Source organism: Emydura macquarii, unplaced genomic scaffold, assembly GCF_026122565.2.
Source record: "Emydura macquarii macquarii isolate MOO-44397 ecotype Brisbane River unplaced genomic scaffold, CSIRO-AGI_Emac_v2 contig_1253, whole genome shotgun sequence".
In the NCBI taxonomy this organism is placed as follows: Eukaryota; Metazoa; Chordata; order Testudines; family Chelidae; genus Emydura; species Emydura macquarii.
The window spans coordinates 8,387,311-8,398,014 of record NW_027131390.1 but is presented as its reverse complement, the minus strand read 5'-3'; the positions used below and the strand labels follow the sequence as shown (position 1 = coordinate 8,398,014).

The 10,704-nt window shown below is 41.2% G+C and overlaps 1 long non-coding RNA gene across 1 annotated transcript; it reads right to left on the bottom strand.

Annotated features, from left to right (window-relative positions):
* Positions 1 to 720: 720 nt before the first annotated feature.
* LOC137153894 (uncharacterized) lies at positions 721 to 10,002 on the bottom strand. Its single transcript, XR_010919931.1, has 4 exons — positions 9,989 to 10,002; positions 2,733 to 2,801; positions 1,385 to 1,448; positions 721 to 939 (listed from the first exon to the last, which is right to left on the bottom strand). It is a non-coding gene; the product is annotated as an uncharacterized lncRNA (long non-coding RNA).
* Between the last annotated feature and the right edge of the window lie 702 nt (positions 10,003 to 10,704).

Here is a 10,704-nt window from a genome sequence, read left to right as displayed (position 1 = left end):
CGCATAATCAGATACTTCTCTGCATAGGCTATAGACAATGGTGGAAGGAGCAGCTGTAAAGTGCATTTTAGGGAAGTGTCATCGTTAACCAATCCTGCTTTTCAGAGGTAGCGTGAACCACCACAAAGGAAGCTCTGTTTCCCCTATTCCCAATGTTCCTAGATATGGCAAGGGGAGGATTTTTCCCTTGTGAATTTAAGGGATCTATGGTCCCTCCTACACTAAGGAAATTCCCCTATCCATAGTAATTACATCAGTGCGAACCCCTAAATTAGAGGTACTATGTCACAACACGGGCCAAGGCAGCTTCCTTCTGCATGTCACTGGATTAGGCTGTATCAGTATAAGCCCCACTTTGCTCTGATGCACCATGTCTACGCTAGGTGTTTGCACTGGTGTAATTACCTCCATGAGCCTAAGTCTGACCTTTAAGGTTCAACAAAAAGAAGATTGGAACACTAAAAGCTACTCTTGTCTTGCCAGGAATAGCCATCTTTTGACAATGCTTTTGACATAAAAGATGGACTCTAGGGAAGAATGGATCTCTTTGAGATTTAAATGAACTTCTGTGGGAGAGGATCAAGCTGAATTGTGACTTTCTCATATGCGTTTGTTCAGCCATAATTGAATGATGTTAAGTGGCTGCATAAGTTTTGGAAGTAAGTCAGAAGCTGCATATCTTTTCTAGTCTGTTTGTAATGTAGCAATGCCACTAATGTATGTATTAAATTCAGCTTTTAGTTGAACAAGTTCCAAGAGTATACAGAACAATTAAAGGAAGGATTTGTATGAATAAACTAGATCACTGTTAATGTTTCTCTTATTACTTTCTGAAAGGTTTGCAATTACTTCATCTCCTCCTTTTAAGACACCTCTGTAAAGGTCATGACAAAGTTGTTTTGGACAGGAATTTCATCTTAATGACAAATGGTTCTTTGCCTGCAGAAAAAAGAAATTAATGATTCAATTAGAGATGAACAAAGAGTAACAGGGGAAAAAAAGATGAGAACCTGTTCAAACTGGTTCCTTTTCTTTACTTGAACGGAACCTGGATATTTGCACCATCCTGCTTAATGCTAAATTGTGTTCTTGTTTGTACAGCCTTTTAAAAAAGTATTGGTGAATTAGGGTTATGTATGTGGGAATTCCCATCTATTGTGTAATTCCGTGTGCATGCACTTCACACAGATTCTTCTTTTCAGAGGATTAAAGCTATGAAGAATGCAAGATCTGGCCTTGATTTTGCCATGTGATGATGCATTCTCTCTCACTTGGTCCCTTTTTATCCTCTCTGTGCAAGCTTCCCAAGTATTCCCTCTTGCAAACATTTAAATTCTGTAGTGCCAGTCCCCTACAGAGTCTCGCCCATTTCTCTGTGACTTACACTATCTCTCCCATATGACAGAAGATCTCCACCATTGTCCTTCCAGAGCAAGTAGTCCTAAGTCCTGAAATACAAGAGCTGGAAATTGGATTTGAACTGATGCCTGCACAGTAGCACACAATACTATGCTGATCCTTATTAGTTTTCCTGGAAAGGTAAAGACTCTTAAAGTGTGGTGTCATTTAGTTTTATATATAAAACTCACTTTTGATAGTATGCATATTGATTACCTTTCATTTGCCCACTGATGAGACTGACACTGCAATTGCCAAGGTATATTTACTGTTTACAATATAGGTTTCTTCATCCTTTTTCTGCTTTTTGAAAGAGAAAGTGGCCTCATAATATGGAAAGGGTACATTATCATCCCTCTGTACAACATGTAGTAGAAATGGATCACCCACACCCAGAGCACTAATCTCTCCAACCACAGTACCCAAGGCCAAATTCTGCTCTTAGGTACATGACAGTCAGTCAAATCCATATTTAAACAAGCAGGAGTTTTGTGTGTCTATCGAAGAACACAATTTGGCCTTAGAATTGCCAGGATGATGTTGGCTAACTGGTGGAGCTTTGGTATGGAATATTTTTGGTATGGAACTGGGCTTTTCATCATAGCCTAAGTTGAAGTTCCAATTGAAACACAATGGGGTATGGATATTTAACTCCTTTAGACTCCTGGACTTAGTTTTAAAAGTATAGATTGTTGTTTTGTTTAGTTGTTAGCATTTGGAGTAAACTAAGGCCTAGATCCTCCAATAAATTCCAAGTTAGCAGCCCCTATACCAGCATGGAGGTCATTGGAGGACTGGTGCCTAAATTTATCATACTTATTCAGCCTTTCCCTGCCCTTTTCACCAGCATCTCCATCCTAATGTCGAATACCAGGTATTGGAAACATTCAAAGGCAATGAAAATGTTAACTATTACAAAAATGGCACCTTTTATACTAGCATGAGGTTACAGCATGACATAAGACTTTCAAAATATCTTTCCCTTAAACAAAGTTCTTATCTCTACTAAATTGTCCAGAATTGATATTTTATTGAGTTTCACATAAGCATAAAATGGAAGAATTCTATCCTAGAGGGGTGCTAAAATATTTAATATTTTCAAGATATGGATTTTTTTCCAGCCAGGAATGCCTCTGAAATATTATATACTAAAGATGTCATTTCTGCTGAAGGATAATTCTAAGACACTAGAATTTGTTAATTATGATCCTCGAGCTAGGCATGAGCTGAAAATGTTGAGATATTCAGAAATTCTATTTAGTCTGTTCAACAGTGTTTGCACAAAACAACTTGTTTTATTTAACCATAGCTGACAATGAACATGAGCTGCTTACCAAATAACTTGCAGGCATGCAGGACAAATTGTGTCTTCCTTGCAGATCTTTGAAATATCCCTGTGCAACCTTATGTTAGAGAAAACATAACCATGACAGATGGAATGTTTTTAAAATAAAAAGCTAAATGAAAACTTACCAGGACTTCTTTAGCTTTTAGAGACCAAATGTTTTTTCCTTAGCTGCTATCTTGAAACATACGGGACACCTATATGGTAGTCACTGGAGCAGTCAGTTGAAACAGTGAAGAGGTCCTTATGATGTCAGACAATGACAGTATGTTACTGGGCTGGATCCTCTGCTAGTATAACTTGACATATCTCAATTTACATCGCCTCATGATCTGACCATTGACATTTGCACAATATCCAGTTTCATTGGATAGCCACATGCCCGTATATTACAGTTGTTTACTGTGCAGTTATGTAGCAATATATCTGCAGCTGTACCACCTCATGTCTTGATATCATTAGGTTTCATAAAGGCCAAGCAAAGTTAGGACAGCTCTGTATTTGAAGGGAGGACCTTCGCGGACTACCTACTATACGTGCTACAGTAAGTAATGATGATTCAGATGGTACCTCGGCAGTTTGCCATCTTTCAGTGGTGCCATGCTTGTGTTAAAACATAAAATCAAAGTACATCTTGACCAGATGTGGTGACTGCCGATTTCATGGGGTTTTTTGACAAGAGATGGGGTATTAATCCAGGCATTCTGACCAAGTTTCAGCTTTGGCAATTAAACATTACCTACCAAAATTCCCCCTGCAGTGTCCATTGGTTGTGTAGTGTTGCTGTAAGCCTGTAAAAGTGACCTACAAAGACTGGAGATACCACTACTTGTTTTCTGCTGGATACATTTCAGGTTATGTTAAATGACAAACGGCCAGTGCCTTCTCAGCCTAAGGCTGCCCCAGAGCCTCAGAGCTGCCTAAGGGGAAATAGATGGAATTTCCAGAGCCGTGTGTGTGTGTAATGTCAAAAAGGTATTAGGTGTTGGCATCAAACCAGGGACCTCCAGAGCTTAATACAATGAGCTACTACTACCAGGACTCAAGGTCATATCTTTGTTAAGTAAAGCTGTGGCAAGCTCATCCATCCCCAGATGGTCCAGTGGCCACTAGAGGGGGACAGAGTGCCACACCAAGCAGGTGTGGGTTACATGTGCTGCCCCCCTACCCTGCCATACCTTTAATGGCCCCATCATACTTCCCACACCAAGGCTTGCATGGGAGGGCTCTTAAAGGGAGGCTTATGTCTGTCTGCCACACTCCTTCACCAGGGAAATAGAGACAGATATGGAATTTTCAGGGTGTTTTTCCATCACGCCCAGCCCTTTCATGCAGCTTAGAGGTGACACAGCAGAGGTGAGCCCTGTGCGTGTATGGGATGAATTTCATCCATTCTGATTATGCTGAGTCAAGAGACTTTTTTTAAAATCCAGAACTGCGCCCTCTTAGGGCATGTCCAGCAGGGCTGAATGTGCACTAATGCAGGACTCGCCATACTGAGTTAGCCTTCAGTCCTGCATTAAGCTCCAGGGGGGTAAGCCCCTGATGTCAATAGTGTGCTGTGCAGACATAGGAGTCTGCCTCCTTGGAGTTTGTTGCAGGTTGAGGGATATAGACTTTACAAAGAATTCTTATTCTCTTGAATTTGAACCAATGGTATTGTTTTGTTTTAGGCTTTTTTTAACAGCTCAACATTCTTGACCAGAATCAACCCCTACATACATACTTTCTCATACATTTGGCTGCAAAATCTGTGTACACGCAAAACTCCTGTGGGGTAATTTCAGAGGGGTAGCTGTGTTAGTCTGTTTTCAGCAAAACAACGAGAGTTCTGTGGCACCTTAAAGACTAACAAATTTATCTGGGCATAAGCTTTCATGGGCAGAAACCCACTTCGGCAGATGCTTACCTGTGGGGTAAGCATTTTGTCTGTTCTTGAGTCCCATCCTCTTACCCACTGGCCCACACAGCTTCACACTGAAGTCCAGAGTGGACTAAGTTAAAGCCAAACTCAGCAGAAGAAAGGAACCTGCACCAGTTAGCATTCCTCCTGATCTATCACATTCTGTTCAGGTAGACTCCAAAGGCTTTGTTCAGCAGCATTTTCTCACGAGTAATTGACTTAAATGGCGGACTGCTTGTGTGAATAAGTGATACCCAGCAGGAGTAAAGGCTGCAGAATCTAGTCCTAAATGATTGGAGTTCACCAGCTATCATCCTTTATAGGGACATGTCTATCATAAGAACTTTTCTTTTCTTTCCCCCCCTTTTCACTCCTTTCTCCAGCTTCTGATAGAAGGATTTTTTTAGCCCTGTCTTGGCTCCACAAAGACTTGGAGAAAACAAATTAACAGGTAAGAAATTACCATTGATTGAACATTGTGTTTGCTGGCTGCTTGGCATTTTCGGGAAGCACATGACATTAGTCAGAGTTAATCAATTGGTAACGAGATCTTCATAATCCAGTTACAGATGTGATAAAAGACAATGTATTGAGCAAAGGAGATGGCGGTAGTTGGATGTCATAAGATGTGCTGCACTGCTCTTGACTGCCACTGGACGTGCACTTGGAATTCATTTCTTTGGAGTGTAATGAAGGTGGTATTGACTACAGTCAATAAACCTTACTGCACAAAAATTGATTGACTGGCCTGCCAAAAAATAAACCAGGAGAACTTTGGAAAATATTTGTTTTCTTTTCTCTCTTGCTATTATTCTAGGTTACAGTCCAGGCCTCAGCTTCAGAAAACCATGCTGCCATTCAGAAGTTGAAAAGCAAACCTTGGAACACCTATTGTCCCAGGTTAGGAAAAGCTGGTATTGAAGGAGAACAAAGTACTTAGGACTTGATTCCCCATTCCCTTGCACCTTCTTAGGTCATTTACACACATGCAGAGAGAGAGAGAGAGAGAGAGAGAATATAAAATGCTACCAATCTGATCTGGTAGTATTTTGCCTGTACAGGTGCAGTTGACTCCAGGTGGTGCATGGAGAATCTTTATACCTATAAAAATTTGCTGTCTCTTACGTCTTTGAACTTCTTTTCTTCTTACTGCAGTAGGAGCATCCTAGAGTTGGAAGCTAACCCCATAATTAGAAGGAAATGTGGCACGATGATAAGCATGAGGAGGGTGAAGTTGGAGGAAATCAGGTGTGTGCAGCAAAAGATAAAAATAAAGGAAGCTAATGAAAGGAGAGATGGAACCCCCCTTTGGTTGTCAGATCGTGAATGACAAAGGAAAGCATACAAAGATAGCATAACAAACTTGTGGGTCTTGGTTAACACAGCTTGAGAGGCAAATCTTTTAGTTCTCTACAAGAGATGTTCATTGGTGCATGGAGATACCAAACAGACACGCATGGAACGCATAGGGAATACATATGAATAAGATGCATCCAGGTTTCATTTGGGCCTGCTCCTGGTTACCCTTTTCTGGCAGGATTCCAGAAAAGGTCCAGCTACAGTAGTCACAACCTAAGCTCTGCATAACTCTGGTCTGTTCTCCCTTTAAAAACCCCGTTAGTGTTTGTTTTTTAAATCAGCTGGTATGAAGCCAGCCAATCAGAAGACAGCTAAAGCTATTTCAAGGGCAGCCTCTCTCTTCCTTTGTTGATTTCTGAGACTTAAGACATCCAGAGTTTTGCAATGGAAGGCTTTGTGGCTTCCTCTCTTTCTGAGTCTCCCTCAGCAGGTATGTAACAGAACAAACCGAATAAAGAGCTAATTCCTAATCAACATAAAAAATACTCATGATCTATGTGAACAACTGCTGTAGCGCTCAGTGGGTATTGTGGCCTGTATATGGACCTACATTAAAAACTGTGTTGTAAAAAGTTTCTTGATTGCACTAAGGGCTCTTGCTCCACTGAGGTCAGTGGCAAAACTACCCACTTTCAAAGGGAAGCAGAATTGGGCCTATCCCCTAAATGGGGCCAAATCCCCTAAATTCATGAAACTAGGCTTTTACTTTAGAAGTAATTGGATCCCTATTATGCTGCATGTTACCTAACATTTTATCACCAAGACTTTCAGTCAAACTTCAATAATAGATACTTAAACCAATCAATCACAGATTTGTAAATCAGTTTATTATAATTGCTAGAATTATGTACAGTTTTACATTAACTTATTAAACCCATTGTGGGGAGATAATTAACTTTTACTCACCAGTAATAGGCAGAAGATAAAATGTTGAAAGAGAGAAATGTCTGGTATACGTCCGTAAAGCCGCTAAACATGTGCTACTATTTTGGAGAGGGCATTGAAAGCTTTCATTTTACGATAAGGGTCCCTACATTTCTCTGTATAAGCTGCATTTAGATGTACTCAGTATTAGCTTTCAGCTGTTGCAACTAGGCCTCTTTTCATTTAATCAGGACTCCCATGAGAGGTGCTGTTCTGTATTTTGAACTACTGCTGTTCAACCCCAGTGAGTTCTGGGCGTGTTCCAGCGCTGAATAAAGTCTATGAATTTCAGTTGGTTTTCTGTCATTTTGTCCTGCTTCCTTGCATAGCACTTGTGTCCCTACAGGATGTAAACATTTCAAGCTATTGCACAGAAGCCGTCTTAACGTTTTGCAAACCATTTATATTTTACTGTTGAGAAGACGGGTTGGTATATGGTCAATTAAATACAAGAAAGCTGTGAATAACTTTATGGAGATTTATTAGTAGATTAAAATATGTATGAGACGTGCCCGACTTTAATTAGATAGAGGTGGTTTGGAGGTATTTGCAGCTTTAACATCAGCTGCAAATGAACGAGGAGGTTGTTGCTTCTAATTAGCAGAGACGTGTTTGTCAGTACCCATTTGTAACTCATGGAAAACTTTGGCATCTCAAAGGCTAAGTGGAATCCTTGTGCTTTCAAAAGGTTCCTTTTTTTTAATGGGAGATTCCTTAGTTCCCAGTGCAGTTAAGTAATAGATGACTTAGTGACTCCTTTATTCTCTTAAGTGGTGGGCTATTGCTGGTCACAGTGTTGTGTAAGGGGGGGAGGGGAAGCAGCTCCTCCATCCCCAGGCTTATCTCCCTCCCCACATAGGAAAGGAGGTGGGATAGGCAGGGCTGCCCACTTGTGCAATTTTATTGTTAGTCTCTCACAGTATTTGGCTTTTTGTCTTAAAGCCTCAGCTCCTGGAGTCGTGATTACATGAGATTCTCAGCCTTCATTTATTTAAAAAAGTGAGGTTCTGGTGCTCATGGCTGCAGAGAAAGAATGGCTTCAGACTATGAATGCTAAAGACTCAAAAAATCAAAGTCAAATAAAAAGAATCCCAAACTTTTTTACTTTCTAAAAAAATCTCATGATCAGGGGTGGCGGGAGGGAGGGGGACTGATTCACCATTTTTGAAAGCTTGGAAATGTTAGAGAGGAGTTTGGGTTTAGACCCTTAGGGTTGTTGGAGTGTAGGGGACAGAGAAAGCAACTTATACTGCTAGGGTCTTGTAGTACCTGGAAGGTCCCATCGCAGCACAAATTTACTAGCAGAATTACTCCACTGCGTGTGCAACTAATGCATTTCAGGGCATGTCTAGGGTGTGACTGCAGCTCGAGCAGATATACCTGAGCTAGTTTTCTTCTAGCTAGCAGTGAAGCTGCGGCAGCATGCACTTCTGGGCAGGCTAGCCCTGCGACTCATTACGCAGGGTTCTGGGTGAGCTTGTACAGTCCATGCTGAGTGAATGCTGCCACAGCTCCTCTGCCCCAAGCCCTCAGCCAATCAAATTAAAGCTAGCTTGAGCGATTGAAGTCTAGACATACCCCCATGAGGAAATACTGGAATTCTAATTACAGCCCGGCTCTAATGCAGACAGATGGGCACTGTGCAAATTTCCCTATGCTACTCTGCCTCCTGAGCAGAATGCTTCTATGATATGGATAAAGTGCCACTAGGGACTAATCTGACTTCAGACTGTGACAGATGATTTAAATCTGTTTTGGGAAGTGAAAAGCATGTTTGCTAACCCACTGTCTGATTTATCCAAACTGGATTCTTTCACGGGTTGCAGAATAACTTTTTTTTTTTTTAATGGAAAAGAGAGAGGGCACGGAGTTATGCTGTCTGGAGATTCAGCTGAGGATTATTTCAAATAATTCTAGAAATGAGAAAATAAAACAGTGATATTTTGGCCATGAAAGGGCTTTGAGCGATTGACCTAAAATGCGAATTGTGCTGAGTCCTATTGCTGTACTGTCTCTATTTTAGCAGCTACATGAATGTTGTGGGGAATGGTCTGCCTCTGTGGCAATTTGGATTAATTAAGAAACTTGCTCTTAATTTACCAATAAATTGATTACTGTATCCTGATGCTTTTCTTATCACAATATATTGGCAGACTGAAGGGTCTGGAATCTTCAAGCTACATTAGTAGGAAGCAAGGATTTCTGAAGATCCCAATTTACTCTAAAGAGGTGAAAAATAATCTGATGTTGGCAGCAGGTGGAGGAAAGGAAGAGGAAGAACAGAAGCTGATAGGAAGAAATGGGAAAAAAGGGAGTATAGGAGGGGACACAAGATACAAAGCTGTGTGCAGGAAGTGGTGGGGGAGAAATAGGCATATGAACAGGATGTAAGAAAGGTTGAAAAGCAAAAAGTAGAGAGATTGGACATTGCATGTGACCTGACATTCACCTATTGCTGAAGCATCTGGTACTGGCCTTTGTACGGAAGGAGGAATCAGGGCTAGTTTTGAATCATGGTTTGTAACTAGCAACTCAGGAACAATCTGTAAACTAAAGGATGTAGCTCACTAAGCTATGCATAGAAATTAGGTACATATATGAGATGAAGATTAGGAGGTGGCTATGCAGGAGAAACATGTAACTATATAACTGAAGGGAGGAATAAACAAGGCCCAGAGAAGCAGTCAGGACTCCTGGGTTCTGTTCCTGGGCTGGGCAGGAAATCAAAGCTAGTTGAGATACCAAATTAAAAAAAAAAAAAAAAAACCTCTTAAAAATCACTCTCTAGTGTGTAATTAAATGATGGATCTATAATGAATAAATTTTGGCAGCCAATTCTTGCAAACTGTTCAGACTGGCTTGGGTTTATGTGCACTGAAGGTTTTATACAAATAATTATGATAAATAAAAAGGCTTATGTTGGAAGGCGGTTTCTAGTGTGTAGCTGTAAGAATTTAAGAGCAACACCTCAATGAAATTCACTGAGCTACTCAAGTTTGAGACTCTGGCCCCCTCAGAAATATTAAAGAGTAAGTAGAAGAGGAGCTAAGATCACTTACCAGTTGGAAAAGGACACACAGCACAGCACAGCACAGCACAGCTACAAAATGGCTGCCTGAAGGCAGCAGTAGCTTGTATCTGCTCATACAAAGGACCAGCAACTCCTCAGAAGGTATTCTGGGGAAAAGGTCCTAGAAAAGTGCAACCTTGGGAGAGCTGGTAAGATCAAGGCATTCACAGCATTTGTATGTAACAGCCAGCATGGACCTCCCTGGTAACCTGACCCAACCAATGCCCATTGTAGGCAAAGGAAAGATTCTCTCATGTGGGATTAAATGGCAGCATAAATGGCCACACTGGGGTACTGCTAAAAAAAAAAAAAAATCAGGCATTGGAAAAAATGGGAAAGTTTGAAGTGTGATTTAAACACTATTTGTGATGTGACAGCATTGACTTATTTCTTCACAGCAGGGAAAGATTCCAGCGGGTCATTCTTCAGTGCTGCTCTTGCAGCCTGAAACTTCCAAAGCTGGGCTGCCTGTGAGGATAGGGATCCCCTGAATGTGCCTGGGGCTGCTGCTGTGCTGTGTCTATAGGTGTCACAGGGAGCTTGCTCCTGCCTTTTTAACACCTCATTGTGAAGGTGAGGGATGGATTGTGGTGAAATCTGCAGCATCTTCAGACTAAGCCCAGAGCCTGCTGAGAGCTTGCCTTGATTCCACCAGCTGAGCCTGTTTGTTTCCAGATTGAAAAGTGCTGCAGAGACTCCTGGCCC